The following is a 21,473-nucleotide window of genomic DNA, read 5'->3' as shown; positions in this document are numbered from 1 at the left end:
TCATCTCTCCGTTCCTGTCTGTCTATCCCTCTCTCTGACTCTCTCTGTCTCTGTAAATAAATAAATAAATAAATAAATTTACTTGTTCTTTATTTTAAATATTGTATTTGTTCCCATTTTGTTTTTTTACTTTAAAATAGGATATGTGCAGTGTGCATAGGGATTTGTTCATAGTTTTTTTTTTTATAATCTGGCCCTCCAACGGTCTGAGGGACAGTGAACTGGCCCCCTGTATAAAAAGTTTGGGGACCTCTGCTCTAAGAGATAGTCCATGACTTCTTTCTGAACTGTGAACATGCCAGGTACTGTGCTAGACTGATAAAACGTAATTGTATTGAATCTTCGCACCAACTCGGAAAGGGAAATGTTCTGTTCTTTTTTATTTTATTATTTTTTTAAGATTTTATTTATTGGCCTGGCCTGTGCAATAAAGTGTTGTCCTGGAACACTGAGTTCGCCAGTTCAAAACCCTGGGCTTGCCTAGTCAAGGCTCATATGGGAGTTGATACTTCCTGCCTCCTTCTCTCTCTCTCTCTCTCCTCTCTAAAATGAATAAATAAAAATAATTTAAAAGAAAGATTTTATTTATTGATTTTACAGAGGGGGAGTAAATGAGTAGTAGTTGCTTCATTCTAACTGTTCATTGGTTGCTTGTCCTATGTGCCTTGACCAGGCAGGCCCAGGGTTTTGAACTGGTGACCTCAGTGTTCCAGATCGGCACTTTAGCCACTAACTACATTAGCACAGGCCAGATGGAAATGTTCTTTTCTATTTTATTTATTGTATTTTTTTTAAACCTCAATCATTAGGACATGGCTAGGTTAAGCTAATGCTTTCTCAGCCAAATTCTTTTTTTTAAAGACTTTATTCATTTGAGAGAGAGAGAGAGAGAAGGTGAGGAGGAGCAGGAAGCATCAACTCCTGTATGTGCTTTGACCAGGCAAGCCCAGGGTTTTGAATCAGCAACCTCAGTGTTCCAAGTTGACTATCCACTGCGCCACCACAGTCAGGCATAAGTATTTTTACTGAAATACAGAGTACGGCATACATACAGAAAAATGTACAAAGTGTCAGCCTGTCATGTGGAAGTCCCGGGTTTGATTCCCAGTCAGGGCACAAAGGAGAAGCGCCCATCTCCTTCCTGACCTCTCCCTTCTCTCTCTCTCTCTTCTCTCTCTTCTCTCTTTCTCTCTTCTCCTGCAGTCATGGCTTTATTGGACTGATTTGGCCCAGGGTGCTGAGGATGGCTCCATGGCCTCCACCTCTGGTGGTGAAAAGAGCTCAGTTGCTAAGCAATGGAGCAACAACCCCGATGGGCAGAGTATCCCCCCTTAGTAGGCTTGCAGGGTGGATTTCTGACAGGCATATGTGGAAGTCTGTCTCTCTGCCTCCCTGACTCTCACTGAATAAAAGAAAAAGAGATCTTTAATGTACTGCTCAATGATTTTTTTTCCAATGTAACTACCATCCAGCTGAGGATAACATGTTACCAGCACACTGGAAGCCTGTGAGAAGTATTTGCAGTCAATTTTGTAGATTGGACAGATTCAGCAAGGTAAAATAGCTTGCCCAAAGTCACACAGCTCATAAATTACACTTTTGAAATTTGAAATAGGGCCCTGGCCAGTTGGTTTAGTGGATAGAGCCTCAGCCCAGAATGTGGACAGCCCGGGTTTGATCCCTGGTCAGGACACACATGAGAAGCAACCATCTGCTTCTCTTTCCTCTCTCTCCCCCTCCTCTCTCTCTTCCCCTCTTGCAGCCAGTGGCTTGGTTGTGCCAAGTATTGGGCTCAGGCACTGAGGATAGTTTGGTTGATTTGAACATCAGCCCCAGACAGTAGATCCCAGTTGCAGCAAACGCTGGAGTCTGTCCCACTGTCTCCCCTCCTCTCACTTAAAAAAAAAAAAGAAAGAAAATTGAAATAGCTCTTTCCTTTTGGGCTGAAAGGTGTATTTATATGTTTTCTTTGGCAGGAGTGGGCAAGAAGCAGTTTTGTCCCAGTGTAGCTCTACCTTTTGTTAGGTCACCAAAGGAGGGATGCACAACGTCTGATAACTTTTTTTTTTTTTTTTTCTGAAGCTGGAAACGGGGAGAGACAGTCAGACAGACTCCTGCATGCCCCCGACCGGGATCCACCCGGCACGCCCACCAGGGGGCTACGCTCTGCCCACCAGGGGGCGATGCTCTGCCCCTCCGGGGCGTTGCTCTGTTGCAACCAGAGCCACTCTAGCACCTGGGGCAGAGGCCAAGGAGCCATCCCCAGCACCCAGGCCATCTTTGCTCCAATGGAGCCTCGGCTGCGGGAGGGGAAGAGAGAGACAGAGAGGAAGGAGAGGGGGCTGATAACTTTTCTAAGAAAAATTTTTTTCTTTTCCAAGTGAGTAGAGGGGAGATAGAGAGATAGACTCCTGCATGCACCTGACTGGGATCCACCTGGCAACTCTCATCTGGGGCCAGTGCCCTGCCCATCTGGGCCATGCTTGCAACTGAGCTATTTTTAGCACCTGAGGCAGAGCCTCCACACAACCATCCTCAGTGCCTGGGGTAATGCACTTGAACCAATTGAGCCATGGCTGCAGCAAGGAAAGGGAGAGAGAGAGGTGAGGGGAAAGTGTGGAGAAGCAGATGGTCACCTCTCCTGTATGCCCTGACCAGGAATCAAACCCGAGACATCCACATGCCAGCCAATGCTCTATCACTGAGCCAACTAGCCAGGAGCTAAGGAATTTATTTGTGCATCTGCAAACAAATGGGCTGAGACACCGGTGGTGTCAGCACCAAGGATCTGGGGATATAAGTTTTTATAGGGATAATAAGCAAGGCTTAGTCAGGTTAGTTTCAGATAAAATTTTGGGGTGGGGTAAGGGGATATGCTAAACTGGGAGGTTGGGTGAGAGGATGCAGGGTATCAGTCAGGTTTTTAAAATTATTTCTATTTATTTATTCATTTTAGAGAAGAGAGAGAAAGAAGGAGGGGAGGAGCAGGAAGCATCAATTCCCATATGTGCCTTGACCAGGCAAGCCCAGGGTTTTGAACCGGCAACCTCAGCGTTCCAGGTCAACACTTGATCCACTGCACCACCACAAGTCAGGCAGTGTCAGTCAGGTTTGCTCGTGTAGGGGAGTTATAGGAACTGCCCTGGTGCCAGATTACTTCAAGTTTTACCTGAGGTTTTTTGGTAAGGGGTCCTGGACCCGAACCTAACATCTTTCTCTTCCCACACTTCCATCTTCCCTGCTCCTCTCTACTCCCCTGATGACACTCTTCCCTCCGCTTTTTCCCCCCACTGGATTACTTCCTATTATCTCAATTCAAGTGAGTCCTGATGGATGAAATATCCATTGTTTCACACCATCTGTCCCAATAAAGACACTCAGATTCCAGCTTATGTAATCAAATTTAGCATGTTTCAAATTCATCTTAGCCTAGTTACCATCAAGAGACACATGCTGTGTATCCCATCCCTCCCACCATCTTCTGCAAAGTCTGATACACTCCCTCTTCTGCTGAGTCTGAATTCTTAAAAGTCTGAAGTGCAACAATCAAGTGGTAACTTGGCTAACTAATTAACTGCTGAGTCATTGTTGTAACACACCCCACTCCCCCAGCTTTGGGCTTTTGCTGTTACTTGTGGCCCCAGGGGATTATTACACATAAAGCACAACCAAACCCAACCCTTCTAGAGATTTCAGAGCAATTGGTCTAATACAATTTTTAATTAATAAAATAATACAATTTTCTGAAACAGCTCTGTTGAGGGCACATGACCCCTTCATAATTACCATCCTCCTATTTTCAAAACACTTAACTTCTCAGCCAGTTTCAGGCATGTATTGTCTCAATGTAAAAAACCTGAGGCCAAGAGAAAAAGGATTCTTGAAAGTAATGATGACTCTAATGACGGATATTAAACCCTGGTGCAAGTCATTTACAATTCTTTCTTTTGAAAGCTACTGGAGACCATAAAAGTAGTTTTGAATAATAGATTCTGTGGTTAGGGGGCTTATAACTTGGAAAGAGTTAAAACAAGTGATATTGCTGTTGGGCAAACCAATGTGTTTCAAGTGTGTTTAGGTTTGCTCGCATGTATTGGGCAGTGCCATGTGTATCATCTATGGAAGGCTGCTGGTACTTGCTCTCAGGGCAGCAGATTACAAATTGCAGAATGCCTACCACCATGGTGAGGGGCAATTGTTTGCTATTGTTTGCCGGAAAGGGGGTATTTTCCTGCCTGGCAGTTTGGCTAGGGAGTGCTGAGGCTGGTAGGGCCTGTGAGTCTGGAAAGGAAAGCAGTCTTCCCTGCCTGTTTGCTTCTCCGCCATTACAAGACTTTAATAAACAGAATGTCCCACCATTTTCTGGCTCCACAGTTCCTTTACCATCTGCCTGAATCCAATCAGAATCTGCATGGCCATGGTAATGGCTCCTGGCTTTACAATTACTTTTTTTTTTTTTCTTTTCTGTATTTTTCTGAAGCCAGAAATGGGGAGACAGTCAGACAGACTCCCGCATGCGCCCGACCGGGATCCACCCGGCACGCCCACCAGGGGGCGACACTCTGCCCATCAGGGGTCGTTGCTCTGCCCCTCCGGGGCGTTGCTCTGTTGCGACCAGAGCCACTCCAGGGCCTGGGGCAGAGGCCGAGGAGCCATCCCCAGCGCCCGGGCCATCTTTGCTCCAATGGAGCCTCGGCTGCGGGAGGGGAAGAGAGAGACAGAGAGGAAGAAGAGGGGGAGGGGTGGAGAAGCAGATGGGTGCTTCTCCTGTGTGCCCTGGCCGGGAATCAAATCCGGGACTTCTGCACGCCAGGCCGATGCTCTACCACTGAGCAAACCGGCCAGGGCCTTTACAATTACTTTTAAAAGACTTCTATTTTCATCTCCTTGACCAAGTTATCTATAAAAATGTAAAATAAGAATGAAAATGATTTTATACTCTGTCCACTTTAAAAATAAGTAATATTTATCTAAAGTGTTGACATAGGCCTGGCCTGTGGTGACGCAGTGGATGAAGCGTTAACCTGGAATGCTGAGGTCGCGGGTTCGAAACCCTGGGCATGCCCGGTCAAGGCACATGTGAGAGTTGATGGTTCCTGTTCCTCCCCCTTCTCTCTCTCTCTCTCTCTCTCTCTCTCTCTCTCTCTCCTGCCATTTCTCTAAAATGAATAAATAAAAAAATAAAAAATAAAGTGTTGACATAAGAACTGGCCAGATAGCTCGGTTGGTTAGAATATCATCCCAAAGTGCAGAGGTTGCCAATTCGATCCCTGGTCAGGGCACATACAGGAGCAGATCGATGTTCCTGTCTCTCTTCTTTCCTCTCTTCCTTCCTCTCTCTTTAAAATCAGTAAATAAACAATTAAAAATAAATAAAGTTTTGACATACGAAATATTCAGACCTGTAGAGAATCCCTATAAGATTATTTGAACCAAACTGAGGACGATTGCTAAGATGCAAAATTTCAATAGATTGAAAAAATGCTCCTGAGTGTTGGAAGCCATGGAAGTCCGAAAAGACCAGAGTAACAGGCTTTACTGAAAGAAAGAAAGGAACCCTGCTGGGCACTTCTCTGGGGAGAAGGGCACCGGTTACGGATTATGAGGCGAATTTTATAGGGTTTGGGAGAACCTGAGGGAGTACTGAGTCAAAAGTTTCAGTATGTTCCCTTTTACAGTTTTATGGTTTCAGCTTTCTGGAAAGCTCCTCCTTGGGCAGTTGATAAGCTTTCTGGAACTTTTCTGCCTCAGGGGCGATTATCCAGTAAGTAAGGGTGAGGTCAGGCAGCCAGGTGGGACAACAAAAGGGCAGTTGGAAGTTCTGGTAAATTCATAATCTATCATTTCTCAATTCTGTGGTATGATAAAAAGGAAAAGAGGTGGGAGAAAGGAAAGGGTATGGGGTTCAGGAAGGAGGTTTGTCTTGGACAGGCCATCTTCTGGAGCTACTTCCTGCTGTTATCCTTATTGGGGGTCTCCTTTGTGAACCCCCCCCCCGGGGTAGTTGGAGTAGGGGTGTAAAAGAATTTGATTGTAGGTATTCTTGGAGATTTCTCTCTTTTTTTTTTTTTTTTTTAAATTTTTTTTTTTTTAATTTTATTCATTTTAGAGAGGAGAGACAGAGAGAGAGAAGGGGGAGAGGAGCTGGAAGCATCAACTCCCACATGTGCCTTGACCAGGCAAGCCCAGGGTTTCGAACCGGCGACCTCAGCATTTCCAGGTCGACGGTTTATCCACTGCGCCACCACAGGTCAGGCGGAGATTTCTCTCATTCGAGCCTGCAGGAACTTGATAAAGAAAGAGGCAAGCATTAAAATTAGGCACAAAATTAGGATTGGTCCTATAAATGGTGTTAGCATCGAGAACAAGGGGCTTTTCCAATTTTCTGATTGGCGAAGGTCTGCATGCAGTTCTGTGAGAAACTAGTGAACAAACGTAAAAGGCAGGGTCCAAAAGTTAGAAAAATAAATAGGAGAGTAAGTGGACCAATGAAAGGCAATAGTCAAGACACCCAGTTTGTGTGAAACCAATGATTCCGTGTTTACGAATTCGCTGGGCTTCAGAGAGAGAGAGAGAGAGAGAGAGAGAGAAAGAGAGAGTGAGAGAGTAGGAATAAGACAGGGCAGTGTCCAGCCCTTCTGCCTTTAGACCTACTTTTGTAGAGATTCCTAAAGCAACAAGAAGAGGGATTACCTGTACAGCTCGTTTGGTCCTTAGATTGACAGATAGTGTACTAGGAACTGGAAGAGGCTCATGGGGTGGGATTAGGTTGATACTTGGGGTGAGATAGACTAGGGTACAGGTTTCTGTCCAATTAGTAGGGAGACATATAGGTGTTACCCGTTTTTCTACATTAGCAGCAGTGGGAGTTCTCAGGATCATGGTGTGTGGACCTGTCCATGTAAAACTCAGTCCTTGGATGATGTAATGCTGGAAGTGCCTCTTGGACAGTCTTGGAACAGTTTGCTGAGTAACCTGTAAATCCTGCAAGTACTTAGGGAAAGGGTGGTTACATTTCTACACTTTGCAGTTAGAGTTTAAGTCAAGGGTCACCAAACTACAGCCCGCGGGCTACATGCGGCCCCCTGAGGCCATTTATCTGGCCCCTGCCGCACTTCCAGAAGGGGCACCTCTTTCATTGGTGGTCAGTGAGAGGAGCACAGGATGCATCCTGGAGTACTATATGTGGCGGCGCCACAAAGCGTGGCATCGCTCAGGTACAGTACTACTTCCGGTGACGCAGGACGCACGCGTCACGGCTCCGGAAGCGGGGCATATCACTTGTTACGGCTAGCGGTGACAAATATGGAACCGGACATTGACTATCTCATTAGTCAAAAGCAGGCCCATGGTTCCCATTGAAATACTGGTCAGTGTGGTGGCGCAGTGGATAAAGCGTCAACCTGGAAATGCTGAGGTTGCCGGTTCAAAACCCTGGGCTTGCCTGGTCAAGGCACATATGGGAGTTGATGCTTCCTGCTGCTCCCCCCTTCTCTCTCTCTCTCTCTCTCTCTCTCTCTCTCTCTCTTTCTCTGTTCCCTCTCTATAATGAATAAATAAAATCTTAAAAAAAAAAAAAAAAAAAAAAAAAAAAAAAAAGAAATACTGGTCAGTTTGTTGATTTAAATTTACTTGTTCTTTATTTTAAATATTGTATTTGTTCCCGTTTTGTTTTTTTACTTTAAAATAAGATATGTGCAGTGTGCATAGGGATTTGTTCATAGTAGTTGTTTTGTTTTGTTTTTTTGCACCCCTCTGAATCTGGAAACGGGGAGAGACCGTCAGACAGACTCCCGCATGCGCCCGACCGGGATCCACCCGGCACGCCCACCAGGGGCGACGCTCTGCCCACCAGGGGGCGATGCTCTGCCCCTCGGGGCATTGCTCTGTTGTGACCAGAGCCACTCTAGCGCCTGGGGCATTGGCCAAGGAGCCATCCCCAGTGCCCGGGCCATCCTTGCTCCCATGGAGCCCCGGCTGCGGGAGGGGAAGAGAGAGACAGAGAGGAAGGAGGGGGGGGTGGAGAAGCAAATGGGTGCTTCTCCTATGTGCCCTGGCCGGGAATCGAACCCGGGTCCCCCACACGCCAGGCCGACGCTCTACCGCTGAGCCAACCGGCCAGGGCCAGTTTTTTTTTTTTTTTTTTTACGGAGACAGAGAGTCAGAGAGAGGGATAGACAGGGACAGACAGACAGGAACGGAGAGAGATGAAAGCATCAATCATTAGTTTTTCGTTGAGCATTGCGACACCTTAGTTGTTCATTGATTGCTTTCTCATATGTGCCTTGGCCACGGGCCTTCAGGAAACCGAGTAACCCCTTGCTTGAGCCAGCGACCTTGGGTCCAAGCTGGTGAGCTTTTGCTCAAACCAGATGAGCCCGCACTCAAGCTGGTGACCTCGGGGTCTCAAACCTGGGTCCTCAGCATCCCAGTCCGACACTATCCACTGTGCCACTGCCTGGTCAGGCCAATTTATACTTTTTTTTTTTTTTTTCCTGAAGCTGGAAACGGGGAGGCAGTCAGACAGACTCCCGCATGCGCCCGACCGGGATCTACCCGGCATGCCCACCAGAGGGCGATGCTCTGCCCATCCCGGGTGTGGCTCTGTTGCAACCAGAGCCACTCTAGCACCTGAGGCAGAGGCCATGGAGCCATCCCCAGCGCCCGGGCCATCTTTACTCCAATGGAGCCTTGACTACAGGAGGGGAAGAGAGAGACAGAGAGGAAGGAGAGGGGCAGGGGTGGAGAAGCAGATGGGCGCTTCACCTCTGTGCCCTAGCTGGGAATAGAACCTGGGACTTCCGCATGCCAGGCCGACGCTCTACCACTGAGCCAACCGGCCAGAGCCCTATACTTTTTAAATAAACTTTTCCATAGCCTGACCTGTGGTGGTTCAGTGGATAAAGTGTTGACCAGGAACTCTGGGGTCACCAGTTTGAAACCCTGGGCTTGCCTGGTCAAGGCATATATGGGATTTGATGCTTCTTGCTCCTCTCCCCCTTTTCTCTCTTCTCTCTAAAATGAATAAATAAAACCTTAAAAAAATCTTAGAGCCCTGGCCGGTTGGCTAAGTGGTAGAGCGTCGGTCTGGCCTGCAGGAGTCCCGGGTTTGATTCCCGGCCAGGGCACACAGGAGAAGTGCCCATCTGCTTCTCCATCCCTCCCCCTCTCCTTCCTCTCTGTCTCTCTCTTCTCCTACTGCAGCCGAGGCTCCATTGGAGCAGAGTTGGCCCGGGCACTGAGGATGGCTCCATGGCCTCTGCCTCAGGCGCTAGAATGGCTCTGGTCACAACAGAGCAACGCCCCAGATGGGCAGAGCATCGCCCCCTGGTGGGCATGCCAAGTGGATCCCAATCGGGCACATGTGGGAGTCTGTCTGACTGCCTCCCCGTTTTCAACTTCAGAAAAATACAAAAACAAACAAACAAACAAAACTTAGAGTTTATCCTGAGGAAAACAGGGAGATGGTCTAAGCAGGATTATGCCATGATCATATATGGATTTTATAAAGATCATTCTGGCAGAAGTGAAGGGAGTGATTGGTAAAGGGCTACACTGGAAGCAGGGACACTTGTTAGGAGGCAGTTGTCCAGGTGAGAGAATGAGGGTCTGACCTATGACCGCAGCTCATACCCTCATCATAAATTAAATAGGATACATTTTAGAAATATTTAGAAGCAAAATTAGCACCACTTGGTGATTCATTAGATGTGGGAGGTTAAAAAATAAAAAAGGAAGAGTCAGAATGACTCGTAAATTTCCAGTTTGAGTACATGATTGGATGGTGGTTATAACTATATATTTTGTTGCCCTGAGAATTATTTATTGAACCTCTCATTAGAGCCTTAGCATGTAAACTTTGCCCTGAGCTCTTTAAAATATAAAACTATATTACCTTTATAATAAGTGTAGAGAGAAAGCATAATGATTAAAAAGATGAGCCTACCCCGCCCACACACAGAAAAACATAACCAGAAGTGAGTATGAAATTGGGAAAACTAAGACAAATAAAAACAACTACCACTTTACTGATGATCTACTATTTGCCATAGTCTTTTTTAAAAATATAACTTATTGGGGAAACATTGGTTAATGAAATTATACAGGTTTCAGGTGCACAATTCTACAACATATCATCTCTATATTCCATTGTGTTGCCATACTCTTTATATTCATGCTCCCTGATCTCCACAGGAGAAACTTTTGGATTTGGTTGATAAGAGGGTCATTGGTGACCTGTGGAGAGCTTGCTTAGTGGAATAAGGTTATTCCTGAGGAAGATGGACTTGATTTAGTAGAAGAGAGGAGGTAGAGCTTTGGAGAATCAGTGGGCAGAACTCTCAAGAATAAGAAGGAAAGTGAAAAGTACTGTAAATGGAGGAGCCTAACCTGGCAGTAGCACAATGGATAGAATAGAGTGTCAGACTGGGACCCAGAGGACCCAAGTTCAAAACCCCTAGGTCATCGGCTTGAGCGCGGGCTCATTTGGCTTGAGCGCAGGCTCATCCAGCTTGATCGTGGGGTCGCTGGCTTGAGCGTAGTATCATAGACATGACCCCATGGTCACTGGCTTGAGCCCAGAGGTCACTGGCTTGAAGCCCAAGGTCGCTGGCTTGAGCCCAAGGTCGTTGGCTTGAGCAAGGGGTCAATCACCCTGCTATAACCCCTTGGTCAAGACACAGATGAGGCCCTGGCCGGTTGGCTCAGTGGTAGAGTGTCAGCCTGGTGTGCAGGAGTCCCGGGTTTGATTCCCGGCCAGGGCACACAGGAGAAGCGCCCATCTGCTTCTCCACCCTCCCCTTCTCCTTCCTCTCTGTCTCTCTCTTCCCCTCCCACAGCCAAGGCTCCATTGAAGCGAAGTTGGCCCGGGCGCTGAGGATGGCTCTGTGGCCTCTGCCTCAGGCACTGGTTGCAACAGAGCAACGCCCCAGATGGGCAGAGCATCGCCTCCTGGTGGGCATGCCAGGTGGATCCCAGTAGGGCGCATGCGGGAGTCTGTCTGACTGCCTCCCCATTTCCAGCTTCAGAAAAATACAAAAAAACCGAACAAACAAAAAAGACACATATGAGAAAAGTAATCAATGAACAACTAAGGTGCCACAAGGAAGAATTTATGCTTCTCATCTCTCTGCCTTCCTGTCTGTTTGACCCTGTTTCTCTCCCTGTCTCACTCTCTGTCTCTGTCATAAAAAAAGAAGTAGCTGGCCTGACCAGGTGGTGGCGCAGTGGATAGAACGTCAGACTGGGATGCGGAAGGACCCAGGTTCGAGACCCCGGGGTTGCCAGCTTGAGCACAGGCTCATCTGGCTTGAGCAAAAAAAAAAAAAAAGCTCACTAGCATAAACCCAAAGTCACTGGCTCAAGTAGGGGGTTACTCAGTCTGCTGAGGGCTCGCGGTCATGGCACATATGAGAAAGCAATCAATGAACAACTACGGTGTCGCGCCAAAAATAAAACCAACTGATGAGTGATGCTTCTCATCTCTCTCCGTTCCTGTCTGTCCCTATTTATCCCTCTATCTGACTCTCTCTCTGTCCCTGTAAAAAAAAAAAAAAAAAAAGAAGTAGCTGGAGGAAAATTTTCTCACTATGTGGGAAATTTGAACATGAACATGTGCTAAGGGGAAGAGTCCAGGGGAAAAGACTAGAGATATGAAAGGAAAGAGAATAAAGAAGGGAATCGTGCTTTAAATTTTTTTTCTTTATTTATTTTAGAGAGAAAAGAGAGAGGGAGGGAAAGAGAGAGTTAAGGGTGGGGGGAGGAGCAGGAAGCATCAACTCCCATAGGTACCTTGACCAGGCAAGCCCAGAGTTTTGAACCAGCGACCTCAGCATTCCAGATCTTCACTTTATCTGCTGCACCACCACAGGTCAGGTGGGAATCATGCTTTTGATCACCATTGACTGCGTAGAGCTTGCAGTTAGCCCTAGTACTTGTGCATTTGGGCTGCTATAACCAAATACCACAAACTGGGTGATTTGTAAGCAGCAGAAATTTATTGCTTGCACTTCTGGAAGCTGGGAGTCCAAAACCAGGGTGCCAGCATGATCAGGTAAGGGCTGTTTCAGATTACTGGCTTATTATATCCTCACATGGCAGAAGGGGCAAGGGACCTCTCTGGACCCTCTATTATAAGGCACTAATCTCATGCATGATAGTAACCCCCTTATGACTTACACACCTTCCAAAGGCCCTACATACCAATACCATCACATCTGGCATTAGGATTTCAACATATGAATTTTGGGTATACACAAACATTTAGATCATAGCACCTAGTTCTTTTGCTAGGACACAAAATGGACAAGGCTTGTCTTCTAGCTTCAAGGTTGACAGTCCAGAAGGGCCAATGTAAAACAGGCAGAATGCAGACCCAGAAGTGTGAGCTCTGTGCAGCCTTTTGGAATGCAAAGGGAAGAAGCTGAAACAGAGTAAGAGCTGGAAAGTAAGAGGGGTCTCTTTAGGAAGTAGGAGGGCATGCCCCCCACTGGACCACTAAAGACAAGTTCTCAGCCCTGTGTCATTGAGTATTTGGCAGAAGTTTCTAGAATCAGAGAAGAATGTGATCAAATCAGAAAGATGAGGAAATGCCTTCTCAAGTCTCTGAGTCTGTCCCTGGGTTATCGCAGTGTTTTACTTGCTGGTACTTTCTGTTTACTCTGGGTTGTACTGTCTGGGCTAAGAAACCAAGAACAAAGTTCAGGACCTGAGGACCCATATGCAAACCAGGGCAAAAAAGGGGAGTTTGCTGCCCCAGGCCTTTCTCTGTTCCTCAGTAGGCTGCTTGGCTATGTGTAACTGCAATTTGGAAGGGTAAGGGAATTAAGGTCTCCAGGGGAAACCTCAAAAAGTGAAGGAACAGAGATCTGAGTAAATGCTCCAGCCTCCCCAGCTTCTACTGGGACCCTTCTGAGGTTTGATTTTCAGTTTTTCAGAGGATTGATTAACCTGGTTGCTCATAGTATTAATCAGTTATATATTGTCATTTTCCCCTTTTCAATCTCATTTCCCCACTTCCTTCCTTCTGATTCCTGGACTCATCTTTAAAATAAGTAACCTACCTAAGTATTTGCCTCAGGGTCTGAATTTCGAGAGACACCAACTAAGATACTTGCCATCTAGGTATTTTTGCCCCCCAAAAATATATTTCTATGTTTTCTTTTCTTTTTTTTTCTTTTTTTTCTTCTTTTTCTGTATTTTTCTGAAGGCGGAAACGGGTAGAGACAGTCAGACAGACTCCCGCATGCGCCCGACCGGGATCCACCCGGCACGCCCACCAGGGGGCGATGCTCTGCCCCTCTGGGGCGTCACTCTGCCAGGACCAGAGCCACTCTAGCGCCTGGGGCAGAGGCCGAGGAGCCATCCCCAGTGCCCGGGCCATCTTTGCTCCAATGGAGCCTTGGCTGCGGGAGGGGAAGAGAGAGACAGAGAGGAAGGAGAGGGGGAGGGATGGAGAAGCAGATGGGCGCTTCTCCTGTGTGCCCTGGCCGGGAATCGAACCCGGGACTTCTGCACGCCAGGCCGACGCTCTACCACTGAGCCAACCGGCCAGGGCCTGTTTTCTTTATAAAACTAATAAATGGTCAACATTGTAACTTTTGAAAATATAAAAAGAAGGAAATATTCTCATTACTAGGAGACAACCACTACTATTTTTTAGCATATGATAAATGTTTCTTTGCTTTTTGGTTTATGGTTTTACTAGAAAGCCCGGCGGTCATACGAAATGACCGCTGTTCTAGATATTATAAATTGTAATTAAAATGATTTGTGCAAAGGTGTCTGCTAATTCAAACTGAATTACCCAGGGCAGGCGGCAAGGACGCCCCTTTGCTTACTGCCCCACGGGGTTTCCCCCTTCTACTTGCTTAATTGCTTAAAGTAGAGTGCAATGAAGGAAACCACTGGCGGTACATTTCTTAAACACATTTTATTTATTTATTTTTTAATTTTATTTATTCATTTTTAGAGAGGAGAGAGAGAGAGAGAAACAGAGAGAGAGAAGGGGGAGGAACAGGAAGCATCAACTTCATATGTGCCTTGAACAGTCAAGCCCAGGGTTTCCAACCAGGGACCTCAGGGTACATTTCTTAAGAGCCACCGCTAGCTCAATAAATAAAGGTGATTTAAATAATAAAATGTTAATTCACATGTCAAAGATCTCTTTGTACACAACATTTCTTGTGTAGATCTTTCCATCATTTTTAAGCTCGCCTTGCAGAGGACCATCAATTATTTTTAATTTTATGTCTGTTCTTTCAGGAACTCTTGAACAGGCAACATAAAGTTGACCGTGTCCAAATGCAGGCTCAGGTAAAAAAATGCCAACGTGCTTAAGCGTTTGGCCCTGAGACTTATTGATGGTCATAGCAAAGGCAAGTTTTACAGGAAATTGTCTACGTCTCAGTTGAAACGGCAACCCTGTTTGAGATGGAGCCAAATCAATTCTTGGAATGACATGTATTTCACCTTTAGAAGAGCCAGTCAAAGACTTAGCTATTATGACATTATTTTTCAATTGGAGAACCTCTAGTCTTGTACCATTGCAAAGACCCCTTCTGGTGTTAAGATTTCTTAACAGCATAATAATTGCTCCAATCTTTAATCTCAATTTGTGAGATGGCATGCCAGAAGGCAGGACTATTTGAATGCCGTGGCAACTTCACCCCATTGGCTAGTACAGTTATGCAAGCAACCAATAAGCTATCGGCGACAAACAGACACTTAAGCCGCATATAATAAAGAATTGTATTATTGTAATTTAAATCACTAAAATATTTATTCTATTTTATTAGTTTGTGATTTAATCATAGAAATTCAGTTTATTCTCAATCATGCCTGTGAACATAGGAAAAATAAATTTTCAAAGTATTTCTGGCCTGACCAGGTGGTAGCACAGTGGATAGAGCATTGGCGTGGGTCACTGAAGATGCAGAATTGAAACCCTGAGGTCACCGACTTGAGCATGGGGTCGCTGGCTTGAGTGTGGGATCATAGACATGACCCCATGGTTGCTGGATTGAGCCCAAAGATCACTGGCTTGAAGCCCAAAGTCACTTGCTTGAACAAGTGGGCACTGGCTTGTCCTGAGCCCCCACTTCACCCCCTCATCAAGGCACATATGAGAAAGCAATCCATGAACAATTAAGGTGCCGCAAATATGAGATGATGCTCCTCATCTCTCTCCCTTCCTGTCTGTCTGTCCCTGTCTATCTGTCTGTCTCGCTGAAAAACAAACAAAAGAAAACATTTCTGTAATAGTGGGACCAAGGGTGTTTGGAAAGTGATTCATAGGACATAAACTAGAAAAGGTTGAAAGCTATTACTTTAGAGATGGCATTTTCCCATGAAGTTTGTATCATTTTAACAGGCAGAAATGAAGGGTGGGAATATTGCCAGAACATTAATTAGCAAAGGCATGTTAGCAATAAGAATCAACATATGCTTAACCAGTGTGTCACTTCATCTAGACCAGGGTTAGTCAACCTTTTTATACCTACTGCCCACTTTTGTATCTCTGTTAGTAGTAAAATTTTCTAACCACCCACTGGTTCCACAATAATGGTGATTTATAAAGTAGGGAAGTAACTTTACTTTATAAAATTTATAAAGCAGAGTTACAGCAAGTTAAAGCATATAATCATAATTACTTACCAAGTACTTTATGTCGAATTTTCGCTAAGTGTGGCAGAATAAATCTTTATAAAACAACTAACTATAGTTTCTTTTTTTTAATTTATTCATTTTAGAGAAGGAGGAGGCGGGGGAGGAGCAGGAAGCATCAACTCCCATATGTGCCTTGACTGGGCAAGCCCAGGGTTTTGAACCAGTGACCTCAGTGTTCCAGGTCAACACTTTATCCACTGCGCCACCACAGGTCAGGCCAACTTCCTATAGTTTAATCTATCTTTTTATTTATACTTTGGTTGCTCTGCTACTGCCTACCATGAGAGCTGGAATGCCCACTAGTGGGAAGTAGGGACCAGGTTGACTACCACTGATATAGACAGTAGGTTAATGTAGAATGTTGATTGCTTAGCCAAGAAGTTTGAATTTGGCAGAGACAGTAAAGGTTTCTACGTGGGGGATGGGAAGGGAGTGGAGAATAGAGGAGTATATTGAGAAGATTAATTGGGTAAAATACACAGGAGTAATGAAGTCAGGAGGCTGCAGCAGGCCAAAGCCTATGTATTAAGAATCTCAATCATTGAGGTACTTCATTATTGGAATAAGGTATAGTACTTTCTAGATGGTGAAAAGTTGGTCATCAGGACAGATTATCCCTATCTATCCCTGAAGTCAAATGGTGAAAGCACTCTTCCTCTGAGACCCATCAGAATAGCAAATGCCTGATAAAACTCTACAGCTAAAATTCTAACAAATTGTTTTTTTTAACTACCATAGTGTATACTTTTATTTATTTATTTTTTGGCGGAGACAGAGAGAGTCAGAGAGAAGGACAAACAGACAGGAAGGGAGAGAAATGGGAAACATCAATTCTTCGTTGCGGCTCCTTAGTTGTTCATTGATTGATTTCTCATATATGCCCTGACTGTGGGGCTACAGCAGACCAAGTAACCCCTTGCTCAAGCCAGTGACCTTGGGCTCAAACTGGTGAGCCTTGCTCAAACCAGATGAGCCCGCGCTCAAGCTGGCGACCTCAGGGTCTCGAACCTGAGTCCTCCACATCCCGGTCTGGCGCTCTATCCACTGTGCCACTGCCTGGTCAAGCACAAATTGTTAAGTAACAAAAGTTAGCCACAGAAATTTTAAAGATCTAATTGGCTTTATTGAATTTACAAATCAGGCAGCATCCTATCTAATAAGTAGAAAGAAACTCCACTGAGCTTCAGAAAATAAAAGGTTTCTTAAAGGCAGAGAGGGAGGGCCTGACCAGGCAGTGGTGCAGGGGATAGAGCGTCGGACTGGGATGCGGAGGACCAGGTTTGAGACCCCGAGGTCGCCAGCTTGAGCGTGGGCTCATCTGGTTTGAGCAAAAGCTCACCAGCTTGGACCCAGGGTTGCTGACTTGAGCAACGGGTTACTCGGTCTGCTGAAGGCCCATGGTCAAGGCACATATGAGAAAGCAATCAATGAACAACTAAGGTGTCACAACAAAAAACTGATGATTGATGCTTCTCATCTCTCTTCGTTCTTGTCTGTCTGTCCCTATCTATCCCTCTCTCTGACTCTCTCTGTCTCTGTAAAAAAAAAAAAAAAAAAAAGGGAGAAGGAGAAAGGAAATTATTAACAAAAACGCATTATTTCAGGCAAGTTTGTCTTCCTAAGGGAAACAGAAGGGGTCTATCAGCAGATTGCCACCTAGAGTTGACCAGAAATTCCAGGCTGGTTAAAAGTTATATTTCTGCTTCACTGGTGGTAACGCAGTGGTTAGAGCATTGACTTGGGACGCTGAGGACCCAAGTTCAAAACTCTGAGATTGCTGGCTTGAGCACAGGCTCATCTGGCTTGAGCACAGGCTCACCTGAGTGTGGCATCACAGACATGATTCCATGGTCACTGTTTGAAGCTCAAAGAGCTGGCTTGAGCCCAAGGTTACAGGCTTGAGCAAGGGGTTCACTGGCTTGGCTTGAGCTCCCCAGTCAAGGCACATTTGAGAAGCAATCAATGAACAACTAAAGTGATGCAACTAATAGTTGATGCTTCTCATCTTGCTCCCTTCCTGTCTGTCTCTCCCGCAAAAACAAACAAACAGAACAGGCTTGTTGAATCATTCAATGAGTATATACTGTACACAGAAATGTTTTACGCAGGAAGTTAGATAGTAGTTTAGAATGCCTAGATTGTCAGGATGGGGAACTGGGAATCTCATAGCCCTGAACCTCCAACCTAGAGGTAGCACAACTAGATTGGTTGTGAATCAACCAGGATAGTTGTTTAGATATAATTGTGTTTAAATGCTTGCTGTGCCCCTTAATAGTTGTGTGACCTTGGGAAATTTTCCTAATCTGTGAAATAGAGATTTTTTTAAAACTTTATTTTATTAATTTTAGAAAGGAAGGTAGAGAGGAAGAGACAGAAATATAGATCTGTTCCTGTGTGTGCCCTCCCTGGGGATCAAACTGGCATCCTCTGAGCATCTGGACAATACTCTAACAACCAAGCTCTTTGGCCAGGGCTGTAAAATAGAGATTTTAATACCTGCCTTGCTGAAGTGTTTCAGAATTTGTTAAAAAAAACAAAACACTTGCCTGACCTGGTGGTGGCGCAGTGGATGGAGCGTCGGACTGGGATGTGGAAGGACCCAGGTTCGAGACCCCAAGGTCGCCAGCTTCAGTGCGGGCTCATCTGGTTTGAGCGAGGCCCACCAGCTTGAGCCCAAGGTCGCTGGCTCCAGCAAGGGGTTGCTCCGTCTGCTGAAGGCCCGCAGTCAGGGCACATGTGAGAAAGCAATCAGTGAACAACTAAGGTGTTGCAACGCGCAATGAAAAACTAATGATTGATGCTTCTCATCTCTCTCTGTTCCTGTCTGTCTGTCCCTGTCTATCCCTCTCTCTGACTCACTCTCTGTCTCTGTAAAAAATATATAAATAAATAAAATTTAAAAAAAAAACTCATTTAAAATGAAGCCAGGAAGCCCTGAAGGGGGAGCTCTCACACATTGCCACCCATACCCCAAACAGGACATACCTCAGCAGGAGGGAAGAATTTCTCCTTCCCCAGCAAAACACCTCCACTTTTGTCAGCCATGACCTAACTCTTTTTAGCTGACTTTTTTTAAGCTGGTTTGGACTCTTGGTTCTAGCCCAGCCAATGAGAAATTGCCACCTTTGCCCAAAGAGAGGCTTGTTACAACCCTGGACTCTTCCAAAACAGTCCCTCCCAACTTCCTCCTTCTTTCTATAAAAGCAAACAGCCTTACCCTGGCCAGATGGCTTGGTTGGCTAAAGCAGCCTCCTAATAGGCAAAGGTCGCTGGTTCAGCCCCTGGTCAGGGTACATACAGAAACATATCGATGGTTCTGTCTCTCCCTTCCTCCTCCCCTTCTCTCTCTAAAAATCAATAAATAAAAATAAAATTTTAAAAAACAAACCCCTCTTGGGACTTGTTTATGTATGGTTCACCATAGTTTGTCTGTCCTGAATTGAAATTCCTCCCCTATTTCAGAATGAACACATTTTGCTGATAAAATAACTGGCTCTTTGTCTTTTTTAAGGTCAACAGATTAAGTGACACAATGGATATAAAGTGCTTGGCACTACATAGTAGGGTAGTGATTATTATTTGTATTCAGAATAAACTGCAGCAAGCTAGGTTGCGGGGGAGAAGAACTATTCCCTGCCCACTCAGTGATGTTGCTGAGACTGTTCTGCAGTCCAAGAAAGATAGATGGACCTCTGAGTGGAGGGAGATTCTGCAGAAGGATCGCTCTCTCTCCCTTTTTCACCCTCACACATATGGGTGCACATACACATTTATGAAACACTCCAGGTGTTGGTACAGAAGTTTTAATTATCTCAGGGCAGAAATCACAGTCCACAGATCAATACTGCGCTAAAGTGGTGGAAAGGAGGCTGCAGCCAAAGGAAACCGTTGTTCTGGGGCTGTAAAAGGAAGGGGAAGAGGGTAGAGTGGTATGGGCAAGGCAGGCAAGGCAATGCAGAACCACAGGAAGTAGACAGATTAGGTCATATAGTAGTGTGGATTTCTCCTGTGAACTTCACTTCCCAATATTACATCCTTCCATTGCACATCGCCCACAGAGGCCACTATGTGCTAAAAGTGGGTAGAAGTGATTGATTTGTTCACTCAGTTGGTAAACATTTATTGCTACCTACCATGTGCCAGGAATTTTCTGGAAGGGTAGTCTGGGCAGAGTAACTAACATGTCCTGAGCTGTGGCAAAATGAAGCAGGCAGGATGTTAACGTTCCAGGAACTGTATGTGGTTTGATAAGAAGGGAGTATAGCGTTCCTGGGAGAAAAGTGGGAAATGAAACTAAAGAGGTAGGACGAAGCCAGTTCATAAAGACCCTGAGATGCCACATTAAATGTCTAGATAATTACTGACGATTTGGGGGAAAAGACTCATACTAAACACAAAAGTAAATTTCAGGAAGTTTAAAGGTTTGAATATTAGCCTGACCAGGTGGTGGCACAGTGGATAGAATGTCAGCCAGGGACACCAAGGACAGGTTCAAAACCCTAAGGTTGCCAGCTTGCGTGCGGAATCATAGACGTGACCCTATGGTCTCAGGCTTGAGCCCAAAGGTCGCTGGCTTGAATCCCAAGGTTGCTGGCATGAGCAAGGGGTCACTGGCTTGGCTAGAGCCCCGTGGGGAAGACACATATGAGAAAGCAATCAATGAACAACTAAGGTGTCGGTGCCGCAACAAAGAATTAATGCTTCCCGTCTTTGTCCCTTCCTGTCCATCTGACCCTGTCTGTCTCTCTCTTGCTAAAAAAAAAAAAAAAATTAAGAAAAGGTTTGAATATTGAATAAACAAATAAACAAAATACTAAAAGAAGAAATAAGGGCCCTGGCTGGTTGGCTCCAGCGGCAGACTGTTGACCTGGCATGTGGAAGTCCTGGGTTTGATTCCAGGCAGGGCACACAGGAGAAACACCTATCTGCTTCTCCACTCCTCCCCCTCTCACTTCTCCCCCCCTCCGCCCCCCGCCATCTCTCCTCCCTCACAGCCATGGATCAATTGACTTAAGTGAGTTGGCCATGGGTGCTAAAGATGGCTCCATGGCCTTGCTTCAGACACTAAAAAACGACTCCAGTTGCAATAGAGCAACAGCCCCAGATGGGCAAGCCTTTTTCAGGGCTTGCCAGGTGGATCTGGTTGGGGCGCATGTGGGAGTCTGTCTCTCTCTTCTCCTCTCACTAAAATAAAAAAATAAAAAAAGAAGAAACTATTTGTATAATCTTGGGGTAGAAAAGGCTTTTTATTTACAATCAAAATTAGAAATTATAAAGGAAAATATTGACAGTTTGCACTACCTAAAAATGAAAGCTATTTAGCAAAAGTCTGTAAAAGCAAGATTAAAAGACAAATGATAAAATAGGAAAACTGTAACATTTAGTGGTTGAAGGTTTCAAATCTTACTTTGTGGCCTTGGCCAGTTTCCAGAGCACAAAGGTTGCCAATTTGATTCCCCCATCAGGGTATATACAAGGGCAGCTTGATTTTCCTGACTCTCTCTCCTTGACTCTCTCTCTCTTTCAAAAAAAAAAAAAAAAAAAAAAGAACTGCTGTAAAATCAATAGGAGCCTGAACCTGTGGTGGTGCAGCAGATAAAGCACTGACCTGGGACACTGAGGTCACTAGTTTGAAAGCCTAAGCTTGCCTGGTCAAGGCACATATGGGGTTGATGCTTCCTGCTCCTCCCCTCTTCTCTCTCTCTCTCTCCTCTCTCTCTAAAAATGAATAAATAACATCTAAAAAAAAGTTAAAATCAATAAGAAAAAGGCCCTGGCTGAGTAGCTCAGTTGGTAGAACATTGTCC

The 21,473-nt window shown here is 45.3% G+C and overlaps 1 protein-coding gene across 1 annotated transcript in view; it reads right to left on the bottom strand.

Annotated features, from left to right (window-relative positions):
• Positions 1-18,708, bottom strand: part of AKR1A1 (aldo-keto reductase family 1 member A1) — a 36,455-nt gene extending 17,747 nt beyond the window's left edge. Inside the window, exon 1 of the mRNA XM_066376179.1 lies at positions 18,652-18,708. The gene's annotated coding sequence lies outside the window, so the exon portion shown is untranslated. The remainder of the gene's footprint in view (positions 1-18,651) is intronic.
• Between the last annotated feature and the right edge of the window lie 2,765 nt (positions 18,709-21,473).

The sequence above is a fragment of the Saccopteryx leptura genome, chromosome 3 (assembly GCF_036850995.1).
Source record: "Saccopteryx leptura isolate mSacLep1 chromosome 3, mSacLep1_pri_phased_curated, whole genome shotgun sequence".
Taxonomy (NCBI): domain Eukaryota; kingdom Metazoa; phylum Chordata; class Mammalia; order Chiroptera; family Emballonuridae; genus Saccopteryx; species Saccopteryx leptura.
The sequence above is the reverse complement of the archived record's forward strand: the minus strand, read 5'-3'. Positions and strand labels throughout refer to the sequence as shown.